This window comes from Esox lucius, chromosome 20 (assembly GCF_011004845.1).
Source record: "Esox lucius isolate fEsoLuc1 chromosome 20, fEsoLuc1.pri, whole genome shotgun sequence".
NCBI lineage: Eukaryota > Metazoa > Chordata > Actinopteri > Esociformes > Esocidae > Esox > Esox lucius.
The window spans coordinates 36,487,200-36,513,286 of record NC_047588.1 but is presented as its reverse complement, the minus strand read 5'-3'; the positions used below and the strand labels follow the sequence as shown (position 1 = coordinate 36,513,286).

The 26,087-nt window shown below is 41.9% G+C and overlaps 1 long non-coding RNA gene across 1 annotated transcript; it reads left to right on the top strand.

Annotated features, from left to right (window-relative positions):
* Positions 1-28: 28 nt before the first annotated feature.
* Positions 29-11,272, top strand: LOC105018740. The gene is made up of 3 exons (XR_004574850.1): positions 29-185; positions 1,686-1,806; positions 10,989-11,272. It is a non-coding gene; the product is annotated as an uncharacterized LOC105018740 (long non-coding RNA).
* The last annotated feature ends 14,815 nt before the right edge of the window (positions 11,273-26,087 follow it).

Here is a 26,087-nt window from a genome sequence, read left to right as displayed (position 1 = left end):
CCCTCGGCAAATAGTTATTTAAAGAAAGGTTCCACTTGGGGGACAAATCGAGGAACCCTATTTAATCCTTTTTAATGACAATACACTAGGCCTAGCACAGTGTTTCCCAATCCTCGTCCTGCTGACCCCAAGGGTTGCCTGTTTTTTTGTTACTGATTAACATTGTTTTTACCGCAGTCAGATATGTAAGTGCTAGGCTATTTTTTTAATCAGGTTTATGAAAAAAACTGAAATGTACACCCCTTTAGAGAACCAGGAAACTCTGACTAGCATGTGTTGGAAGAAATGCAGTTTTTTTTTTCAAAGCTCTTTTACTGACCAGTCCTAAACAATGTAAACTTTTTCCAGGTATTTTAAGGTTAACTCAATTTCATTTCCACCTGGAAATCAAGGATGGGTTTACTGACCAATTACAAGCTCTGCGTTTGTATAGTCCTGTATGTCAATTTTTTTTGTTTCACAGTTTGCCTGTATTCCTCCAGGCAGTAAGTAATTGAAGTAAAGCAGATAAGCTTGTGGTATTTTCCCCAAAAATTACTGTCTAGCTTACTTGTAGCAAGCAGTATTGCCCTTTTTAGGATAATCTGGATATTCTCGCAAATGTTAACATAGGCAGCTAAATACATTATGTAATAAATATACAACATTGGCTAACTTAGCTATTTGCAAGGTAATATCACTAGGTATTTTGCCAGCAAGCAGCAGATTCAAAAAAGTTATCGAATAGTTTACATACTTGTTAGCTTTGTTATCCAGGCCAAGAAAGCAAAGGTGGGCTTAGCCAACCTCTGTTGAAATGTTAGCGCCCTCGTGTTAGTTTTTTGTTCATATGTAAACGTATTGATGAAGTTGAAGATGATGGTTGGCACAAAGTCTGTCACGCAATGGAAGGAGCGCAGCTTCGAAGTGTTCGTTTTTGTAGGTGGGCTACAGGAATTTAGATTGCTATGACTTCTTTGGGATACAGTATGCACAGAACAAATGGAATTGCATGGAAATATCGAACTTATTAAAAAGCTATAGGTTGTACATTAACAGAAGCCTTTTTATTTCCACATGCAGCTAATCGTATTAACTAGGATGTATGCATTGCACCAAACATTTGATTATTCTGTTTGCTCATGCAAGGAAATTGCATGCAGTTAATACACCGACCATGCAAATGTAAGAATGACTGCAATCAAACTGTATTTGATTTCAACTAATTACTTTATAGGTACATTAAAAGATAACATTCTTTGACATTTTCAGAATGGATCCATCCATCCATCCATCCATCTTCTTCCGCTCATCCGGGGCCGGGTCGCGGGGGCAGCAGTCTAAGCAGGGATGCCCAGACTTCCCTCTCCCCAGACACTTCCTCTAGCTCTTCCGGGGGGACACCGAGGCGTTCCCAGGCCAGCCGGGAGACATAGTCCCTCCAGCGTGTCCTAGGTCTTCCCCGGGGTCTCCTCCCGGTGGGACGGGACCGGAACACCTTCCCAGGAAGGCGTTCCGGAGGCATCCGAAAAAGATGCCCAAGCCACCTCAGCTGACCCCTCTCGATGTGGAGGAGCAGTGGCTCTACTCTGAGCTCCTCCCGGGTGACCGAGCTTCTCACCCTATCTCTAAGGGATCGCCCAGCCACCCTGCGGAGAAAACTCATTTTGGCCGCCTGTATCCGGGATCTTGTCCTTTCGGTTCAGAATGGATCCAAGAATACAAAAACAGCGCCAGGACATCCCTGCACCAGAGGCCGCAGCAGTATTGATTAGCATCAGGCCATGTACAGTTTACCGGTTGAGGAAACAGCTGTGTCATGTTTCGGTGAGTTATCTGATTTCGTAGTAATATTATTGCAATTTTAACACTCCAGCCTCCCTATGGCACCTCCAGTTAACGGGACTTAAGCAAGACGTAAGATACTGTAATGGTTTGACTGTTACTCCTAAAACTCTGTTTTTTTAAAATATATATATATACACACACACACGTTGTACCTTATTTAGACCAAATGAGACCATGCTAGTCATGCAATAATGTTAGTGTAGATTTTCTATAATTTACCAAGTCATGTGCCACGACGCTCTTGTCACTTTTCTTTGAACAAATAACTAAACATGACCTTGTCACTGAGAAAATACAGTTTATGAAAATGTCATTAAAGCATTTTGACCATCGTCTGTCACTTTACTTGTGCTGACAAAATGCAGTTAATGACAATACAAAAGAAGCATCATGACCCTAATCATAGGAACCAGATAACCCTGTCACCTAGCTGGGGATGGTGGGCAGTGCCTGCGGTAGGCAGACCTGGGGATGCTAACGGGGGGACGGAGGAGGTGGTGTCGTTGGAAAGGAGGCCACACTCCCATGAGTTACCTTATGTGTGGATTGGCTGATGTAGCGTGCCGTTTGTGTGGATTGGTTATTTCGCGGTGTGAACTATCACTAGCCTGCGGTGGGCTGTGTCAATGGTGAATAGTCTGGGCGTTTGCTGTGTGAAGCTGTCTTTACCTGCACCTTAGGTACCGTCTGAAACTTGTTGTGGGGTTGTTCACTGGCTCGCGGCTGAAACCGGGCACCCCAAGAGTTATCCAAAATAGGTTACCATATAACGTGTTGACCTACCAGAAGCTAATGCTGTGAACGTATACTGTGATGAACTTTTCTATGAATAGTGTGAAAAACTATATATTCTGTCTGTATTTCCAGAGGAAAAATCTGAACCGGGTGTCGGTGAAAATATCATCCTGTAATGTTATATTTCTATTGGTTTGCACCGCCCTTTGGCATATGAAGATACTGCATTCATGCTCCAACATCTGCAACACTAAGAAACATGATCAGCTCTTCAGACCCATTGATGAACAATGGCAGACATAGAGTATTTGTAAATTTTCTGCACTAAGAAAATCATTCCTCAATGGAGAATTTGTCCCGGAGTGTCTCAAATGTACGTTTTATGTAAAGTTTACACCTCAGACTGGTTTGGACTAGGAAAAGTATAATTTCCTGTAGTTTTATAATGAACTTGTGGTGGACGTTCAGTGTGTCTATCCATGGAAATTGACTACAGGAACCGAATATCCAAAGAATGTCTGTTATAAAACAAACGTACACACTCACACCGCTAGCAAGTTTAACATTGATTTTTGTCTGACCAGCTTACAAATGTTGATGATGATTTAAATCCCTCAAACTCTACTCTGAACCTCCAGGCCGGTTCCATCCGTTGTGTTCATTTGAAACCCTCTAATCAGGGACACCAGGTGGGTGACATTAATGGTGAGGTAGAACAGAAAACCAGCAGGCTCCAGACCTCATATCGTTAAATCACATAGAGTGTCCAGTGTGTCCACGTGGGTTCCCTTGTAGTTATGGCGTCTGAAACAGAGATTGGGTCATAATACACTGCCGTTGTTTTGTTTCTACCAAGGTTATCTCCTCAGGGTTATTGTTCATTGCTCTTCCAATCAACATTCTTGTTCCTGAATAAACTCTGTCTGGTATTTCATCTGGGCTTTTTCACCCCTGTAAGATCTAACACCTCATGCTATCTTTCCTGTGTGAACATTACAAGATATGTCTTATTTCTGACAAGTAATTGAGATGTATTTGGTGCCTACCAAGCTCAGAAAAGAAAGGGTCTGTTAATAATGATTTTTAAAAAATGTGAGGATTATACATTGTGTTATGCTCTGGCTGTTTTGGGGATTTCATGTGAAGCAAAGTGTGTAGATAGAAAACCCACTAGATTGAAAGATTTAACATAAAATGTCAGAGCAAACCCGTTTGAAATATTTTGATTGTTTCACAGCTATCTTTCATCAAGTGGCTTTGGATACGTGGCGGGTAAAAGTGGTTTTGCATAACACAATTTGCTTGTCACAGTAAATTCAGATTTGATCGGAAACATCCTTGAGGTCAGATGACACATGTTCCTACTGGATTGTTTTTGGCATAGCTATGAAGGAGGAAGCATTGAAGGGGAAAGGATATTTCAACCCTTAGTTTGAAAGGTTAAACATTTTGAATTTTTGAATTTTCAAAAGGTATAATGGATGTGACCTTTATTTCTATTATTTCAATAGTATTTTATATGATACACTGTATCTGTATATATAGTATGTACACTCACCTAAAGGATTATTAGGAACACCTGTTTAATTTCTCATTAATGCAATTATCTAATCAACCAATCACATGGCAGTTGCTTCAATGCATTTAGGGGTGTGGTCCTGGTCAAGACAATCTCCTGAACTCCAAACTGAATGTCAGAATGGGAAAGAAAGGTGATTTAAGCAATTTTGAGCCATGGTTGTTGGTGCCAGACGGGCCGGTCTGAGTATTTCACAATCTGCTCAGTTACTGGGATTTTCACGCACAACCATTTCTATGGTTTACAAAGAATGGTGTGAAAAGGGAAAAACATCCAGTATGCGGGCGAAAATGCCTTGTCGATGCTAGAGGTCAGAGGAGAATGGGCCAACTCGCTGATAGAAGAGCAACTTTGACTGAAATAACCACTCGTTACAACCGAGGTATGCAGCAAAGCATTTGTGAAGCCACAACACGCATAACCTTTAGGCGGATGGGCTAAAACAGCAGAAGACCACTCATCACCACTACAAATACACTCACCTAAAGGATTATTAGGAACACCATACTAATACTATGTTTGACCCCCTTTCGCCTTCAGAACTGCCTTAATTCTACGTGGCATTGATTCAACAAGGTGCTGAAAGCATTCTTTAGAAATGTTGACCCGTATTGATAGGATAGCATCTTGCAGTTGATGGAGATTTGTGGCATCCAGGGCACAAAGCTCCCGTTCCAACACATCCCAAAGATGCTCTATTGGGTTGAGATCTGGTGACTGTGGGGGCCATTTCAGTACAGTGAACTCATTGTCAAGAAACCAATTTGAAATGATTCGAGCTTTGTGACATGGTGCAATATCCTGCTGGAAGTTGCCATCAGAGGATGGGTACATGGTGGTCATAAAGGGATGAACATGGTCAGAAACAATGCTCAGGTAAGCCTGTGGCATTTAAGGGGCCTAAAGTGTGTCAAGAAAACATCCCCCACACCATTACACCACCACCACCAGCCTGCACAGTTGTAACAAGGCATGATGGATCCATGTTCTCATTCTGTTTACACCAAATTCTGACTCTACCATCTGAATGTCTCAACAGAAATCGGGACTCACCAGACCAGGCAACATTCTTCCAGTCTTCAACTGTCCAATTTTGGTGAGCTCGTGCAAATTGTAGCCTCTTTTTCCTATTTGTAGTGGAGATGAGTGGTACCCGGTGGGGTCTTCTGCTGTTGTAGCCCATCCGTCTCAAGGTTGTGCGTGTTGTGGCTTCACAAATGCTTTGTTGCATACCTCGGTTGTAACAAGTGGTTATTTCAGTCAAAGTTGCTCTTCTATCAGCTTGAATCAGTCGGCCTATTCTCCTCTGACCTCTAGGCATTTTCGCCCACAGGACTGCCGCATACTGGATGTTTTTCCCTTTTCACCCCATTCTTTGTAAACCCTAGAAATGGTTGTGCGTGAAAATCCCAGTAACTGAGCAGATTGTGAAATACTCAGACCGGCCCGTCTGGCACCAACAACCATGCCATGCTCAAAATCACCTTTCCCATTCTGACATTCATTTTGGAGTTCAGGAGATTGTCTTGACCAGGACCACACCCCTAAATGCATTGAAGCAACTACCATGTGATTGGTTGATTAGATAATTGCATTAATGAGAAATTGAACAGGTGTTCCTAATGAGTGTGTGTGTGTATTTATATATATATATAGCATAAGTAAACTGAAGGAATAAACTGTGTCATACTGATATGTGTTGCTAGTAAAGCCTTGGGAGCCTCTTCTCTCTTCTTTGATGACATGTGAAGTGACTCAGCAGAGGAAGGAGTAACAATCATCTGACACATTTGGAAGAAACCAGCAAAGGCTCAAGCTGAAATCTTGACATGCACATGCAACAACAGCGGAAAATTCAGTGACATCAAGGTTGATGTATTATGGAATCAATTTCAGTGACTGTATCAGGAAATATCCCACAATTTGCACATCTGCATTTATGCATTATGCCTTACAGCACCAGTCCAGTGTTATGGCCAGGGAGGTTGATGTGACGGAAAAATATGAACTAGCAACCTTAAAAAGAAAAATGAATAATGTGATGTATTTCCTCTCTGGAAAATCTACCTTTATTTCTTTGTTGGGACTTTCCAAATCAACTGAGAATCAAAGCTGATTATATCACCTTGTTGCAAAACGCATCAGTGATTTGCTTTGCACTTCTTGTCTAAGGGGAACTTTTGATTCCCAAAAGCAATTATCCGATCATTCGTCACTCAGGAGAATTCCCCCCTGATGGAATCCGGTGTTTCCTGTTAGGCTTGTGCCAGGCAACAGTTACTCAGAGGTCAGCGCAGAGTAGAGAGAATCTTTTCCTGTTCCGTCGGCGGTATTGGGAAGACCTGGTGGCGTCAGAGAGTTTCCCTTTCCCAGGCATGTGTGTCGCCCCCGTGCCAAGGGGTGAGCTATCAGGAAGTTTCACATTGATGAGGAAGAGAACAGTTGAAGACGTGGGCGATTCGCTTAGTCACGCCCTCCCTCGAGGTCACACCACAAACGGTTTTCCCCGAGAACAACTGCGTTGATCTGCATGTCTGCCTTTTCGAACCTCGGCCAATGCAAAACTAAAAAGTTAAGGGGCCGTCGTTGTTTCGAGCGTGACCAGTTAAGGATCCAAGTCCATGGAGACACCGACGTGGAAGGTGGTGGTGACTTGAATGACACTTGGACTTGGCTTGGGCACCCGCCGTTTCTTCGGCTTTGTGTGCACAAATTCCAGCCGTCAGCGAAGGGTAGTTAATCACCAGCCCAACATCGGGCTGGTTCCACATCGCCACACCGTCGCTCTCGCACAAAGGCGCCTGAGCGTCCCTCTCTCGAAGAACACAGCTTTGGCTTCAGTGATGAGCCCATGTGTGGGCTGGAGCGGCAGCTGCACCCGGTGCTTTCTAAAGGCATTGACACATTCATGGGGACGTTCAGCGGCAACCCCTTGGCGTGTCATTCATTGGTCTTTTCTTCCAGATTCGGTTGACGAACGCGAGCGGTGGCAGTCACGTTAATGACTGTGCTGCGGCCGAGTCGTTTGTGAGGCTGTTTTGCCAGCCTGTCAGCACATTGAGGTCTCCAGTGTTGAATCACAACCTTCAGGGGATGCAGGACTTTTTCAGGAGCTGAAATATATTTTTTCCAATCTGTTTGATACATGGAAATCAGCCCTGTGCAGGCCCATCCCTTGAAAAATAAAGCCCAGACATAATGACTCTGTAAACGGTTGAGGTACTTCGTGACAAAGCCAAATCCTCTGAATCTCCATTGCATGTTTGATAATGAGGACCTTGTCTCCAGCTGTTAATCTGTGTCCCATCCTGACACTTGCACTCAGCTCCATGGTATGTACAAAATGTTATTATGTGCTCAAAGACGCAAGAAATCAGGGAGAACCTCTCCCCAGATGCTGGCAAGAAGAATTCCAATGCAAAGATGTCAGCACTAAATCATATTAGCTGCTTGTTATTCTAATACTGCTTGGGCACAGCTTGTTTGTCTAAAGGCTTGAATATTCCATTACGGATCACAGTTGGACCTCGCCACCTCCATCATCTGTTACAGAGAAGAAGACAGAGAAGAAGTTCACACGGGCAGCATTCATAATCATTAAAAGGCTATTCTGTATGCCTTTCTGCTCCCCAAAATATGCAAAAGGGAGATTTTGGTAGGCTGGGCACTGGCTTGGATATTCCACAATGTGACATGATCAGACGTTTGAGGGCGGTGCCAGGCAGATTCAGAGACTGAAGGACCAGAGCCCACCAGGGTTGTTTAAGTCTCATCTCCCCTGTAGTTTTATAGGAACCAGTGCCTCATCAAGTTCTCTCATACAAAAAGCAAGTTCTGCGTGAGTCAGAGCTCGCTGGCTTGAGACTAATTTGTTCCATGCACTGCACTTGCAATTTGTTCAGAGAAAAGGACCCCCTTAGCGCGAGGCAGTGTTTGTCTAAAATTAGGCCACAGATGACAGACTCTGATTTGTGGTGTGATCAGTATTTATTCACTGTTTATTTGCTATTTCGCATCCTTTAGTAAGTCCCCCGCTATCAAGTGAGTAAGTAGGTTAGGATTGTTTGTGTGGGAAATTAAGTATTAGGCAAACTGGCAAACCAAAGTAATCTAACAATTTTGGAAGCTGTTCAGGACAAAGGAAAACTTTTGGATTAAAATCCAGAACAGGTGTGTTTTACACAAAATTTTTGGAGTGAAACTCCTGATATATCATAGTGGGGGGCAAATGAGATGACCCAAAAAGGGAGTTCAGCATACTTCTCATCACCCCATCAAACTCAACAGGGTCTTCATCGGGACCAATGCTCACCTTTGATAGGCTCATTATGGTGAATATAATCCCCTTCTGCAATTACAAGTACTTTTTTGTGCCTGACAAGTCTGAGCCTGCTCTAATTATTCATCTGGAGAAGTCGTAAGCCTGTGCTAAAACATAAATTGTGCCTTGCTGTCTAATTCACTGAGATGAAGGATTTAAAAATAGGGATTTAGCCTTCTGCTTCAGCAAACAAATTGCTATTTTAAGAAAGTAAATATGTTCATTGACTGAACTTTATTCTCAATTGCTTGGTGGCTTGGCATGGCAAGAACAAATATTATGGTGCCTGGAGACCTTCAAAACGAGACCTCTTCTTCTCTTACATAGCTGGATTTTGGAACTGTAACATGGAGATTGATTGTCACGTCCTGTGCTTTTTGCATGCTGTGAATCTTATGACATTTAATAACATATTCCTGTATTTATGCTTGTACACAGCCTACATTTCGTGTGTTACAAAACGTGAAACTCTGCTGGACTGTATTAACTGCATAAAACCTGCCAGAGTTCCCAGAAGTAATGGTTAAAATGACACAGCATGACAGTATCCATGCCTCTTTATTGCCAAGGTGTATTAATCTCTTTTTTCCTCGTACTGTTATGGTGAAAACTGATGACCATGCAACAAAATTAAATGTGAGGTCTGATAAATGCAGAGAGAAGGATGGAAAACCTCCTTTGAGCTTACTAAAAGGCAGACAACATGAGGGCAGCCAATGTGACTCAGAGGGGCAGAAAACACTGATCACACCTGGTTCCAGCTGGAGAGCTTCTGTCCTCTACTGAAACAATAACAAGGAGTTGTCGGTTTCATTGCGACAGAAAAACATTGAAAAACACTCCTCCGCTTTTTTGGAAGAGTGCTGCTCCCGGCGTATAACAGCCCTGATCATTTTCAGTGCTGTTGCCGTGGTGAACTGGACGATCGGGTTAATGGGTGGGAATGTTTCATGATCTACATAGCTACGGCTTCCATGTGTCCTATCATTCTCAGTGCCAGTGTTTGTCTTCACGCCTCTTGTCATCTGATCGGAGAACAGGTTAGTCTCCCTGTATGAACAGAGATGTGTTGATGCTCTCTCTGATCGGTAACCATGGGAGATTATTAGTTTCATCACCTCTTCAGCTAACTTTGGTCACCAGGGATCATCCCAACCAGGGTTCCACATCAACAGCTGGATCTCATAGCAGTCAAGAACGATACATTTTTAATTCGATGTTGTTTAGTTTGAAAAAAGGTGTGCTTTATACCCCTGTTATATACACACACAGTTGTAAGACTGTGTGAGAAGTGCAGTGTCCTTACAGTGTAGTTACACAGAGGCTACATAGTGCTCAACAATGACAAACCTATTGTTGATATTGTGAACCGAGGTCCTTACACTGCCCTGTATTAAATTGCATTACACAAGGGCCATCATGCGCCGCAGCCCTGTTTTGTGGTGTGAAATCAATACAGCAATAAAATATACATGAAAAGGAAAACCTCCAGGTTTGATTCCACAGCCGTTTTACTCCGGCTAGAAGATAACAGGGATCCTGTTACTTCCATTTGTGGCATGAGTGTGAAATGTTATTCCACTCAAAGAGAATATTCAGACCTTTTCTGCTCTGAGACACAGAAACATAATATGTTAGTGTCTCACTCAGTGCCGTCTTTCGCCCAAAGCGAAGTGTTTTTTGGGGGCCCCTCTCCCCTATCCTCAGGGGGCTCCCTAGCGGTCGGAGGCCCCCTAGCAATTCAGGGCCCTAAGTGACTACTTATGTTGCTTCTGCTTAGAACCAGCCCTGGTCTGACTCCCAAGAGAGAAGGCAACAGGGAAGAATAGCTAAATGAAAGATCCAATGCTCTGCATGCTGGGACAAAAGGCACTGTGGCAAAAGGCCCCTGAATAACCTGTAGCAGGTATGAGTGTGAAGTCCAATATGATTCCTGTGACTCCGCTTGGATGTAGGTCGTGTTGATGATAGGCTAGGGGAAAGAGTAGGGGTTGATGCCTTGTGAAGTGGATCATAGTGAATCACCAAGGGGCCAGGACAGATAGGCATGTGGCCAAAAGGTAAACTGGACATCAGCAAAGAAGACCACCATTGTCTGATTCCACAGTAAAGCACAGATACGGTCGGGTGTATCCCATTCACGTCGTCACTGTTCCAAAAACACATTTCTACTTTTAGTTGAACAGACACTGACTTTCTATGGTTTTTGTCAGGTGCTCCGTTGGCTCTCAGGTGTGGTTAATTGTTAAGTCCCCTGGAAGCCAATGTGTCTCACACAGCCAATCCAATGAGCCATACCAAAAATGAAAACAAATATTGCGTGTGTGCGTGCTTGCGTGCGTTAGTGTGTGTCGTGTAGAAACTATATGGAGACATTTCTCCTGTCAATGCTCAAGTGGCAGCGTGTCTGAACCAGCACCCTACCACTATCAGATGGGAAACTGACATCCCTCTCCCCCTCTCTCCCTCTCCTCTCCACCTCTCTCTCTCTCCCTCTCCTCCTCTCCCTCTCCCTGTCTTACACAGGACCCTCCAGAACACTGTGGTTGGACATATCGAGGCAGAAAAGGTCAGTGTTTTCACTGACGTGTCTGATTATCTTCACGGCTTTCAACCCTCGTCTTCACAATGCGGCGCAGAGATCTTATCCGGAGCGTGTTTTCACCTGCTCGTTCTCGCCGCGACGAGAAAGAGTGCCCCCATATGCCTGGATGTGGTTGAAGTGCCACGCATAGCGCAGTCAAAAGCCTCCGAGGCCTGTCCGTCACAAAGCCCGTTAGTTTATTTTGGTTTCTCCCGTGTCCCCCAAACAACTCCCTGGGGCCTTATCCCTTCATTTGTCATTTCTACTGAGCTAGCATTGTTTATTTTCCATTCTCCTGTTTGTGTCCCCTCCCCCCCCATACAACTGGCCATGGATACAGATCCTTGTTATTGTTTTTTTTTTTTTGGGGGGGGGGGTCACCACAACCAGACATCGGACAATACCCCGTGGCTCTGGTGGCGTTGGGGCGTCGTGTGAGGGCCGCACGTGGCGGCGGTAAAAAATACCGGCATCGAACCATGAGTCAGTAGAGACACTGGTGCCGGAAAGGAACCATGTAAAGGATTCGATCTCCCACGCATCCTAGTTGTTTTTGCAGTAACAAATGTATATAAAAATCACATATCCTCTCATGTGTTTTGGTAATTGTAAATTGTCTTTTTCATTTTTGTCACTGTTTTCCCTGATCTACAGAGGGAACATGATTCAGATTCTACGTGAGGCTTCTTCGTAAGTATGATTAATTTGTCATCTGGTAATGTTTCATCAGAATACCATAATCGCGGCTAATCGTAAGCATTCACTCTGCCATTACCTCAAAGCGCCTGCAAAAAAATCTCTTCACCGGTGTGGCCAGGCCCAAGTGAGTGGAAAATGTGTTGGCATGCCTCGTGCATTAATCTTACAGTTTGTCTCAATCGCTTTGGCTAATTTTTTGAAACGGTCTAAAAAGAATGTGAACTGTTAAGTGCAATCGTTACCACTGTTTCATGGGACATCACAACTGTATGGCATGTCTGCAAAATGTAGTAACTCACCCAAAACTTTTAATTCATGCTTCGAAAACCTAGTTATTGTGTCAGTAAATTGGCCAGTGCCACCTAAATGAAAAGGTTTTTTTCTCATCGTGTGAGCCATGGCAGTCAACCCTGGAAATGTTTGTTATATATACATTTCTGTTTTGTCTAGCTGAGTGCTGGTGTGTATCACATGGAGGTTTTTAGATACCAGTTTCAAATAGTGGTAAAAGTTTACTGGGAAAAGTGAATACTGTACAATTGTGTAGTACACAGAAACACAATATACATATTTGTATGTACACAGTACATTTTGCGATGTTTTACATGTAAACAGAAGATTCACTTTTGCATGTAAATTTTAACATATTTCTTGCATATAAGTCATATACAGGTGCTGGTCATAAAATTAGAATATCATCAAAAAGTTTATTTATTTCAGTAATTCCATTCAAAAAGTGAAACTTGTATATTATATTCATTCATTACACACAGACTGATATATTTCAAATGTTTATTTCTTTTAATTGTGATGATTATAACTGACAACGAATGAAAATCCCAAATTCAGTATCTCAGAAATGTTGGCCAACTGAAAAGTATGAACATGAAAAGTATGAGCATGTACAGCACTCATTACTTAATTGGGGCTCCTTTTGCCTGAATTACTGCAGCAATGCGGCGTGGCATGGAGTCGATCAGTCTGTGGCACTGCTCAGGTGTTATGAGAGCCCAGATTGCTCTGATAGTGGCTTTCAGATCTTCTGCATTGTTGGGTCTGGCGTATCGCATCTTCCTCTTCACAATACCCCATAGATTTTCTATAGGGTTAAGGTCAGGCGAGTTTGCTTGCCAATTAAGAACAGGGATACCATGGTCCTTAAACCAGGTACTGGTAGCTTTGGCACTGTGTGCAGGTGCTAAGTCCTGTTGGAAAATGAAATCTACATCTCCATAAAGTTGGTCAGCAGCAGGAAGCATGAAGTGCTCTAAAACTTCCTGGTAGATGGCTGCGTTGACCTTGGACCTCAGAAAACACAGTGGACCAACACCAGCAGATGACATGGCACCCCAAACCATCACTGACTGTGGGAACTTTACATTGGACTTCAAGCAACGTGGATTTTGTGCCTCTCCTCTCTTCCTCCAGACTCTGGGACCTTGATTTCCAAAGGAAATGCAAAATGTACTTTAATCAGAGAACATAACTCAGCAGCAGTCCAGTCCTTTTTGTCTTTAGTCCAGGCGAGACGCTTCTGACGCTGTGTCTTGTTCAAGAGTGGCTTGACACAAGGAATGCGACAGCTGAAACCCATGTCTTGCATACGTCTGTGCGTGGTGGTTCTTGAAGCACTAACTCCAGCTCCAGTCCACTCTTTGTGAATCTCCCCCACATTTTTGAATGGGTTTTGTTTCACAATCCTCTCCAGGGTGCAGTTATCCCTATTGCTTGTACACTTTTTTCTACCACATCTTTTCCTTCCCTTTGCCTCTCTAATAATGTGCTTGGAAACAGAGCTCTGTGAACAGCCAGCCTCTTTAGCTATGACCTTTTGTGTCTTGCCCCCCTTGTGCAAGGTGTCAATGGTCATATTTTGGATAGCTGTCAAGTCAGCAGTCTTCCCCATGATTGAGTTGCCTACAGAACTAAACTGAGAGACCATTTAAAGGCCTTTGCATGTGTTTTGGGTTAATTAGCTGATTATAATGTGGCACCAGGTGTCTTCAATATTGATCCTTCTCACAATATTCAAATCTTCTTAGATACTGAATTTGGGGTTTTAATTAGTTGTCAGTTTTAATCATCAAAATTAAAAGAAATAAACACTTTAAATATATCAGTCTGTGTGGAATGAATGTATACATTATACAAGTTTCACTTTTTGAATGGAATTACTGAAATAAATAAACTTTTTGATGATATTCTAATTTTATGACCAGCACCTGTATAGTGAGCTGAAAATTCGCAACAAAATGACATCCATGACAACAAAATATCTGCAACAAAGAAGAATCCTGCGGTAGTTCTGTAAAAAAGAATGAATTGCACCTCCTCACGGTACACAACACTACTATTTCCCATCTTCTTGGTGGACGTCCTGTCCCTTTTGAGAATTTCATTAACATCACATTTAATGTTTTCCTTTTGATGCACGCAACACTTTTTTGTTTTTGCCCCCATTTATCATGAGCTGAACTTTCTCTATGTACACAAAAGGCCTATTTCTCTCAAATATTGTTCAAAAATCTGTCTAAATCTGTGTTAGTGAGCAGATGTCTGTTTGAAGAGGACATGGTTGCTGATGTTTTTGAGACTCTGCTATCCTGCTAATAAGTGGATGCGTGTTCCACTTTGGGTTCCAAAACATAGAAACATTGAGTGGGATCTATCCTGCCTGCAATGTTCATATCCATTCCTCCAAGTGGAAAATACATGCAATCTTGTACACGAATGTACACACACACAAACACAAAGTATTTTACATGTCTTTCCTCTGACTATCAAGGCCAGATTTGAGCCTTTAGATGGAAAATTGAAATCCAAGATAGCTGTAAATTGTGACGGACAAAAATAACTGGATCAAAAATACTGTTTATTTCAAATCTTCCCCAACCATTCAGTCTCAACCTCCCCCCAACCTCCACTGCCAGTTCAGACACAAATACATCTTCATGGATTGATCCAAAACCCCAAATTACAATTGTTCAAGGAACAATAAAAGAAGGAGCACTTCAAAAAAAACAGTGACATGGAGACTGTAGAGTTTAACGGTTTCACTGACTCATTTTATAGGGCCGAGTGCTTGGGCCCCCTTCTCTACTGGAGTGCCCAGAGTGAGCGTGTCAGCACTCTTGCCGTGACTCAGCGACATGCCTTGTTGCTGCCTGTCTGCCGTTGCCTGCGGATTGAGAGATCCCTGTCACGTCACGCCAACCTACCGTCTCGGCAGAGACTGGCACGAGGCGGTACAATCGCGGCATGGATCACGTAACACTCTTACCGGTGTAACTGGATAGAATGTGCGTTAAAGTCTGCGTGGTCTTCGGTTTCTGTGTCCTTTGGAAAGATTGGATTTGATTGCAGTGTAAATAGTCTGACGTGTAGAACTGAGTTGAACTGAGTTGTGTTACTTTTAATTGTGTGTTGTCTGTTGGTGTAAATGTGTGTTCTATTTCAAAGAAAACTCACAATTACATGACATCTGACATTTGTTTAGACAATATATATGTATATATATATATAGACAGCCAGACAGATAGATATATAGATATACAGTATACCTGTATACATTCTGGTTTATCATACATAAAAATATGCAATGATATTCTTCTTATCGATCATCCAGCATATGGGGATAAAAAACTGCAAAAACTGGCAAATACATGTCAAGACATCTGTTCTTATTCTGACAATCTACAGAAAATGTTTAAAAGTAAACCTAGGTATATTGTTGTAACTGCAGAGAATAACTCCTGCTTCAGTCCGATTCTGACCTTTTTTTAGATCTGGTAAAAAAAATTATAATCTGGGCTACATAAAACCAGACCTCCTTACACAAACTTCACAACATACTGAATTTACCAAATGAGGAATGTTGGAAGCTTTGAATTCTAGATTATAGGTACTTTCAAATCAGACACCAATTCAAAATGGCCTGCATGACAGGCAAGTCCTTCTCCCTGTGCATGGCAACAGATGTTCCACAGTTTGACCCTTTCTCAAAGGGGCCCTTTGTCTGGCCTGAAGACTGAACAAGTGTCCGTCCGGGCTCAAAGGTCAGGTAATGCAAAAGGCACAAGGTCTCCCCGGTGTCGTGACCTTTTAAATGAGCGCAAGGTGATACCCTGTAGGGGTCAGAGGTCACATGTTGAAACCAGGCCTGTGTGTTGACTAACATCCCTTGACGCCCCTCCTCCATCCCCTCAGTGATGATGGGAGAGGGACACAGGCTCCCATGGGGCACAAAGACATCCCTGAGGCTTGTGGGTGATTAGGAGAGCCAATCACGCGAGCTACTTGGCCGGCCAGAATGACCAGCTGGACCAGGCTATTTTGTCAGACAGGCTTGATTTCAGCCAGACCCATGGAAGATGTCTCACATTTACTGCAGCCTGGGCCTTGTGCTGATGTATCGCAGGCGTGGACAAATGTTCAGCCTGACCTTTTTTGATAATACTGAAAGCGTTTGCATGTACAGTGAGGGACCTGATTCTAGATTAGTATATAAGCAATTTCAACACAGGTTCTGTAAGGAGCTTACATTTTAACACATCCTGCTAACACATCCCTTGAACCTGTACTAGACAGTTGTCATTAGATGAATGACTGAAGAACTCCCAAGACTCTACAGGAACAACAGAAAATGACTCTGAAGAACACACCTCTAATGTCATTTGTACTGACATGGACATGAACTACTGTTCTGCATGACCTCCTGTCTGCTTTAAAGCAAGAAAAGAATAACAAACCTCTCAATTTAGCTGGAAGCATTCCAGTATGAACATAATTATCCCTCATTAGAGACATATATTTGGCATTGAGCTTATTAGAAAATACTGTATGTTGTAATATTTGGACAAGGAACTGATCTCATCGGCTCTTGTCCTAATTTCTATGGTTGTTTAGCTGTGGACTAAATGATCTTACCATATCTGAGGCAACGTAATATATAACCACTAATTGGGGGGGGGGGGGGGGCATGGCAACTGATCACAAGCTTAGCTAATGTCAGGTATGCAGCAGGTTTTTCACATGGGTTCAGGACTGAGGAGGAACAGACATACTGTCAGCACTCAAAGACAAGCCAACCACCGTGAACCATTTCTGCTAGGCAATGTCAACCACGGATCATCGTTTGTTAGCTGCAGCAGTGTGTTTGCACTTCCTGAAACTGATCACGTACACTCAATTTGAATTGTGCTGGATGGAATGCACACACGCACGCACACACCCAAGCTTGTTTTACAATACTATTGTTTTTAGGACAAAAGTGTATTTCCACCAAAAAAATCCTATTTTTTTTAACCTCTAACCTTAATCTTAAACCTCAAAACCCCCCAAACTCCAAAATCTAAACCTATAACTTAACCCAAAACATAATTCTTAAAGCCTAAACCCTGACCCTAACTCTGTATCATATTGGGAACTCTTGCCCTAAAACCATATTAATGACCGGCAAAATGTCCTCATTAATCATGATGCAACACTTTCTCTCAAAGATAGTAAAACACACACACTTTATAGCCACAACAAATAAAACAACAAATTGCCGTACCTAGTATGTTATTTTACGTTCTCATCACATAAAATATATCAGTGCCAACAATCCATGTGTCTAACATGACACAAAAGAAAAACGATATTTCTTTTGCAGTTAAGAATGATGATCCTACAGTCTTTCCCCTCAAGTTTCAAAATGTCTAGTTGTATGGCCAAAATCCGCAAAGTAAATAATTCTAATATAATTTGAGGATTAGGAAAGTAATTTAAACACCGTCAGTCAAAACGAATGGGGTCATTTCATACGTCTGGATAGTGTTTTCATCATGGCTCTTTTCCTCATAACTTGCTAAAGCTGCCTCCTAAAATGAAAACTGGGATCATTTTCTTTTTAAAGATGAAGCCTCTGCCGACTAGTATTGTTTATGGCCAGCATTCTGTCAGTCACATATAAGCACAACTGTTCTACAGAGGACAGGATCATGGGAAAAAAGTCACTGTATTTATCAGAGGTCATCCTTTACCAGCTATAAGTTACAAGTAATGAGCACTTTGCTTATTGTTTACATTACAGTATGCTATTCAGGAAACCACTCATCTGTCAAATATAAAAAGTAGCTGAAGTTTATTTTGATGACAGTGCCAAACTGAAGATATCTGTATAATTTGGCCTAGACAGAGGACAAGGTTTGGGGAGTCACCTGTTCACCCAGGGCAGAAGATCCTGGCTAAACAATGGGTCGATAACAATGGCCAACCATGTCACAATGCACTGACCAGCCAATGAGCGACAATGGGCAACCGTGTCACAATGCACTGACCAGCCATTGAGTGACAATGGGCAACCGTGTCACAATGCACTGGCCAGCTAATGAGTAACCATGGGCAACCGTTTCACAATGCACTGACCAGCTAATGAGCGACAATGGGCAACTGTGTCACAATGCACTAGCCAGCCAATGAGTAACCATGGGCAACCGTGTCACAATGCACTGACCAGCCAATGAGCGACTATGGGCAACCATGTCACAATGCACTGGCCAGCCAATGAGTGACCATGGGCAACCGTGTCACAATGCACTGGCCAGCCAATGAGCGACCATGGGCATTGAGACTTGGCCAGCTCAGACAGCTGTAGAACAACAGACAACATGATCTGGTGTGTGCCCTAAACATTACAGGTGGCAATGTGGGGCACCAACTGGCCAGTTCTTGCCATTAAAGTCAAACTTAAAATAACAGACTGGAAATCCACTTTCACAACCCCAATGGGAACACTGCTGCCACAGAAATAAAGAACTAGACAGTTTGATGCCGTGTTGGAAGAACTTGAAATGTGTTGCGATGACAGTTTGAAACATTTGAAATAATAATCACTGTCTCTCTGGTAACAAAAACCTGTCCCCATAGATACTAGCTATGTTAGAGTGAAAATGTGCCAAAATGCATTGGCACACCAATAAAGTGGTCCAACAAACATCTGTGACCATGACTACAGTGGATGAGTGCAAAAATGCCCTTAACCCCCCCACCGACTCACACCCCTCCCCTCAACCTTCCCAGGGCCACTGTGGAGCAGGCTGTGCCCCTTCTAAATAGTGCCTGAATGCAGCTTGCTTCCTAAAGCTTACAAGCCCCCCCACTGGGTAGAAAGCATGCACAAGCAAAAAGACATGTTCTGGGCAGCCAAAAACCGTGATGGCTTCTCCATTTTCTCCATCTGCCAGGGTCAAATTCCAGTGAATGAAGTCTGAACTTGAAGGTTTCACTCAGTTACTGGTTGTGGACTAAAGGATTAGTTTGAGGTTGAACCTAACTGTTACTAATCAGCCTTTTGTCGATAAGTTTCGAGTTTTGCTGCTCAAAGTTGAAGCCTTACATCGCAGAAGAGAGCTTAGGTCGTCTGTCATCTATCGGCAGTGTCATTAGCATGAGTCATCTGATATTTCTGTCAGAACTGAGAGGTGAGGTGTTCCAGTGATGTGTAATGGAAACCAAAGGTACCAGTTTACCGGTCACTTACTTTGCCGGTTAAATCCCAATTGACACTGACACTCATGCATGCAGACACACTTTCAAGAAGAGGTTAGATAAGAATGTTAAAGCTGAAACAGAAATCTGAATTCATTTTGACATGGTTTGACATTTTCTTTAAACTCAAAATGTATTTTAATTGTTGTACATTACAAATAATGGTTAGTGTTTAATAATAACTACACACGATAAAGCAGATACAACAATTGTTTCAGAATTTTATTGGTCATCTTTTAATAATCTCTCCCACATTTGTAAATATTAGTTAACTATTCATTCACTTGTATAAAATATGTTTGTAAAGTATTTTACAATGAATTAATGAGACCATTTATTACATTTTTATATAAATCTTAAGTTAGATAAAATGTCTTCCAACATGATTTATAACAATGAGAAAAAGGTTTGTATGAAATTAAACAACACATTTAATGAGTTTTGTTATCTTATACTGCTCAAATGTGTTGTTCCTCATTGGCTAAATGTAATCTTAAATAATAAAAAAAATCTGAAATTATACTGTGGATATAAAAGGTTTTTGTGATGTAAAAGAATCAGACAGAGATAAATCATGTCAGAATTTTTCCACTTTTAATGTCACATATAATGTGAACAATTCAATTGAAAAACAGACTGAAATCTTCGAGGCGGAAAAATGAAAAATATAAACCTTACAATAACCTGGTTCCAGATCCTTCAGAGCCTCTAGCTTGCCCTTTTCAATTCACACCACAGGTTTTCAATATCATTCATGTCGAGAGATTGAGATTTTGTAATTAATTTAAATGTGTAATAAATTGCCACTAATTGTAGATTTTTATGTGATTTTAGGTCATTGTCTTGCTGGAAAAGCTACATGGCCAAGTTTCAGCCTCCTGGCAGAAGCAACAAGATTTGAGCTAAAATGTCTTGGTACTGGTAAAGGTTATCATGCCGGAGGACCGGAGGAAGCAAAAAAAACTCCATCAAATGTAAGATCCACCACCATATTTGACTGTAGATAGGATCTTTTTCCATTGGTTCCAGACTGAACTGTATTCATACTGTATTAATGTTGTGATTAAAGAGAACAGTTTCTCACAAAGTAATGGACATATGGTCGGTAGGCATTACTACAATACCCAGTGCTTCTTATGGTTTCAAAATGGCCCATAGATCATTTCAGCATACAACAAGCAGACATTACATTTCAGTAATTAAGCAGATGCTCTCATCCAGACGGACTAACAATGAATGCGTACATTTTCAGGTAGGTGGAAGAGTTGTACAACATAGTAGTACATGGGTCCCATTCAGTGAAGTAGCTATCAACAAACATTTGTACTAGAAGCTAATATAGACACAAATAGTCGCTCTGTAGTAATAGTGCAATGTGTCAGACGCATTTAATAGAAACAAAAAAGTGCTTCAGATAAGCTCTTCTTTGTACTGACTTTTCTTCTGAAACCAAATTGTCGGTTGTAGTTACACCTTAGACCAGTCTCATTTATCAACAAGACTTATTTCAACCCAGAATTGAATACTTGTGCCTATACGTGTTAAATTTTGTGAGTTATGGTTTAAAAAGTCTCCACCCTAATAAAAGGAAATTCTCAGTCCAAGTTCCCTTCTCCCTTTCCGCTTGTTTCCCCAAAGACCAACTTTGCCCAAACCTGGTATTTCCAAATAGTGCTACTAATTAGCTTGTTCCAAATGCAGCAACTACTTTTCCTGGGGTTCATTTACAAAATATCTGTCTATCAGAGAATAACAGCTGTCCATAGACTGCATTTAAAGTGAGGAAACATGTCTGACTCTTAAAGAGCAGACTGTCAGCTTTAATTTCAGGAGGAATTCACATGGATATACCGTAAATTATTAAGGTTCAATTTAGAGAAACCCTTTTAGAGGATCAGAAGTAATGGGACACATTGGAATATGGTTGGATTTGACCACATAAGATGTTGCTATGCACTTCTGAACACATCTGTCAGCAGTTATATCATCATCACTGAAGAAAAGTAAGCCAATTCCAGTAGCAGCCATACTGCATGTCCAAGCGACAGCACCACTTTCACCAGGTTTCACGCAGTTCCCTTATTTCTCTACACCATCCTCTTCCCATCACTCTGGTAAAGATGATCCTTAATTTGACCTGTCCAAACTCCACAGGCTTTCATGTACTTTTTAACAAACCTTAACCTGGCTGTTCCGTTCATGAGGCCTTCAAACAGTGTGGATCTTGTGGTAATCCCTCTGAGGTTATGCTTGGGGTAGTGTTCTCTTTATGACACTCCTTGACACATCCATGCCTATATCCTGGAGAGTGTTCTTAATCTGTTCAACAGATGTATTCTTCAGTACCCCCAGAGTGGTCCCCTGTGGTCTGAGACAATGTACCCATCAGTGGATTTTGACACACTTATAGTTTTGGCTATGTGTCTGATACATTTATTGGGATTTTCCAGCCTCATGATGGCTTGCTTTTCTGGCATTGACACTTTTTTGCTTCTCATGAAAACTATGGAGTGCAGAGCCAAACAACAAAATAAGTCTCACTGTCCAAATAGTTATGGCCCACATCGTATTTCAGCTAAACTAAAGGCAAACAAGGGCAAATACTCTAGTGACCTATTAAACCTTTATTAAACTTCAATTATTAATACCTGGTTGAAAAATTATGTACACATAGTTCATATATCCTTCATTGTGTTTAACAAAAAACTCATAGTTTATAGATCCTTCATTGTGTGTAATGACATACATATAGTTCATAGATCCTTCATAGTGTTTAATGACATACACATTGATCATAGTTCATTGATGTTTCATTGTGTTTAATGACATACAAACAGTTCATAGATCCTTCAGTGTGTTTAATGACATACACATAGTTCATAGATCCTTCATTGTGTTCAACGACATACAAACAGTTCATAGATCCTTCACTGTGTTTAATGACATACACATAGTTCATAGATCCTTCATTGTGTTTAACGAAAAGCCCTCCTGTTTCAGAGTTTGTCCGACTAGAATTGTATTGCCAAATTCTCCTCAGCTGATTAGAAAAAGATATGTAAAGTGATTGCTTGGCGGAAACCTTGAGAGTGGGGATTTTTGGCTTGACAAACTGCTTGGGCTGCAGAAATAACAAACAACTTTGACAGTAGCACTGAGACACTTTGTCTGTTCAGCTTACACTGGTGCCAGGATGTTTTAAGATGCCGTTTTAAAATTGTGCATAAATTACGGCCTTGCTTCTTATTTTCAACCACAGTGTTGCTAATGTCATTGTAGTATTAGTTGGCAGATACCAACCCATATTGAAAATGTATGAGAAAATAAACCGATCACAGATACGGTTATGAAAGTACGTAGACCCAAATGATCGGACGAACTCGTATGTAGAAATACGCAACGTTGTGGCGTAGCCCTCGGGTGAGTGAACCTACATTGTAAGCTGGTTTAGAAAATTACTGCCTTCATATTTTGGTTGGGAGCCACCGAATAATTTACTATGTAATTACATACTCTGAAAAAGCCTCTATGTCCACTCGGGGCCCATTCGGGAGTCTCCATAGCATTACAGGCACAGCCAGAGCCTTGACCAAATCAAAATTCAAACCCACCCTCTAATCAAAAACTGGAAACGCACATCCAGATGCAAAGTTTTATGTCTACAGTTAACTAAATGCCCTTAAACCAACAATCGGGGTGTAATTTGTGATTTGCAGTATGGTCAAAGGTTTTCATTCTGTCCATGGCAAATGAGTGCTGACGGAACTCTGTTGTGACTGGTGAAGCGATGTCCCGTCATTACATTTGGCATGGTTTTGCAAGTGACTTTGCTACTGTTAAAAATGTTTTTGTGAGAATCGCTGTGTTGTGAGAACCTGTGGTACCACTTTTTGGAGTTTCCGAGTTATGGACATCCCCAGAAGGTGGTTTGTACATGATTTGTAGTGGTTCATGACTTGTCAATAACATTTCGACTAACTTTTCACTAACCCTAACCTTAACCCTTATTCTGGTACATTTGTGAATGGAAACCTAATCAATAAACCATAACCATAACAAGCAGTTGCTTAACAAGAGATTTGTTGATAGTTTGAACATCTGTAGATAATCCACTCAAATGGATTGTGACCAAAGCTTAAGAACAATATGGCCTCTTTGTCATTTCAGAAAGACAGTGATGAGAGGATAGAGATATAGGTAGCCAGACACACAGACAGACTATTGGTAACACAGACGGACAACACAAAACACTGACAGACTATTGGCAATACAAACAGACTACAGACAACACAGACAGACTACAGACAACACTAACAGACTATTGGCAACACAAACATACTCCAGACAACACAGACAGACAGACTAGAGACAAAACAGACAGACTATTGTCAAAACAGACTACAGACAATACAGACAGACTGCAGACAACATAGACAGACAGACTACTGGTAACACAGACGAACTACAGACAAAACAGACAGACTCCAGACAACACAGACAGTCTATTGGTAACAGACAGACTCCAGACAACACAGACAGTGGTTTTCATTTAAAAAAAATGCAAGACAGTAGAGCTTTTGTCCATATCACCTTTCCATGAGATGTGTCTAGACTCTAGGACAAGAAAAGCTTTGAAAAGAAAATTCTGAACAGGTGCAGATCTACCCAGAAGGTATGCATATGATGCTATCTAATCACAGTAAGATCATAGTGATACCGTACTGTACATCAGTGCAGTGGTCCCAGATGGACACACACAAACGTTTTGTGTGTGTGTGTGTGATCAGCCTTCCAGTGGAGCCCAACATGGTATAAGACATGCCAGGTCCAGATGGGGGGTATATAGCAGAAGGGAGAGCACAGCACAGACGCCAAGCATAGTCTGAAGGTAGGACACGCCTGAGAAAGCCAGGAGCAAGACTCTGCCCATCGTTGTTACTAAACTGGGCCCAGATTCCCTGAAGGATATCATTGTTAACACAATGCGTACACATTGTCTGTGAATTTTCGTTCTTTCCCTCTCCCTCGTGGCACATGTAGTGGAAACATCTGGGTGTGAATTACTGAAATGTGGGAGTGTTTGTGCATATTTTTTGAGAGTGTTTATGAATCATGTGTATATGATGGGTGTCTGATGAAGTAGGACAGGAAAGCATTAAAGGCTCAGTTCTCCAACAGTCTTTCTGATCCATCTGTTTAGGCGAGGAATCACAGGAGATTCACACAGCTTAAACACACACACACACACACACACACACAAACAATCTCAGATACAACACACACACACACACATACACACACGAGCGGGAGCAAGGTGTTGCCCTAAGATCAGGCCTGAATTATTCATCCGTTATGCAATTCTGTAAACAATGCAAGACCAAAGTTATTGGTACTTATTTTAGATGGAACAAGACACAGATGTGCCACTAACTGGCCCACGGACAGGAAAAGACAAACAACATCCAGCAGAATATCCAAATGAATCCTCTGTTCCGTTGACTAACAGGGGGAATTCAGTTTCACCCACTTCTATCCCACAATCTCAGTCCCCAAGAAAATGGCTTGGAAAAAGCTGTGTTTTCTGTTCTTTGTTTTTGGTTGAAAATAAGTTGTCTATTTAGTATGTGGGTGTTTGTGTACACAGAGAAATGAAAGAAAAGTAAATATTTTCTAACTGACAAAACACCAGCCCCGTGCTGCACTAGTGTAGAATGAATCAAACATGGACGGTTTCACACCTAAATATGGTAAGAGAGTTTTGTTATTGAGGTTCTTATGCCCCTTTATGTTCAAGACTTTGTCTCAACAAAGGTGAAAGATATGTGATTAATGAAGCTGTAATTCATCGTGAACCAGCAGCTGAAGGTGTACTAACAAAGAGCCATAGAAATGGAGGGCTGGATCTAACCCAGATCAAATGCTACATCTTGGAAAGTAAAAGCTGTTTCTCTACTGTGTACTTGAGCAGTGGTTTGTATAGTCTATGACACAGGTGTCAAACTCATTTCATGAAGTGCCTGTTGATTTTGCTCCTACTCTGCATTTGATTAAGGTCAGCAATTAGTCAGGAACCCCCCTCGCCTGATTGTGTAGGTCCTTAATTGAAGACCAACTGAAAGTAAAAACAGAAACTCACTGACTCTTCGCCCTTGAACCTGGTAGCTGCGGTGAGGAAACTCCGGCTCTACCAGTGGGGGCAGTCTGATGCCATTTCAGGCTTGCGCATCGTGGTGAGTGGACACTCCTGAAAGAAACACCGGTTACGGCACCTCAGCGGCCCACAGAGCCAGCCTCAAGTCATTAAAGACAGTTTATCTCCTCATTAGTAACTGGATTACATTTCCAGCATCTTTCCAACGGTTTCTGTACATGGGATTTTCTGGTGAGTTTTAGATTCTTTCCAAGGTAAAGAACCAGGGCAAGGCTGACCAGAGGAAACCAGACACCTTATGAGATGGGAATAGAAACCACATTCAGACAGCGGCAGCTCTGGGTTCTGGTTAACGGTGGGAAAAAGAGAAAAACAGGAAGGAAAGGAGGCAAGAAGGAGAGAGCCATGCATGGGAAACCCTACCCATATGCAGAAGCTGAATGGGCAATGCCAGTTGGCATGCCAAGGTTGTTCGAGCTTGAATGGATCAGGAACATCCAAGAGTGTTACACGTCAAAGGAATAGACCCTGTATTACATTGAATAATGATAATATATGACACTTTTAGATTGAATCAGCATAATTAAAGCACACGTGTGTAACCCTTTCGCAGTAAGTTCCGAATACATAATACACACCGAATGAGTAACATACTGCAGGG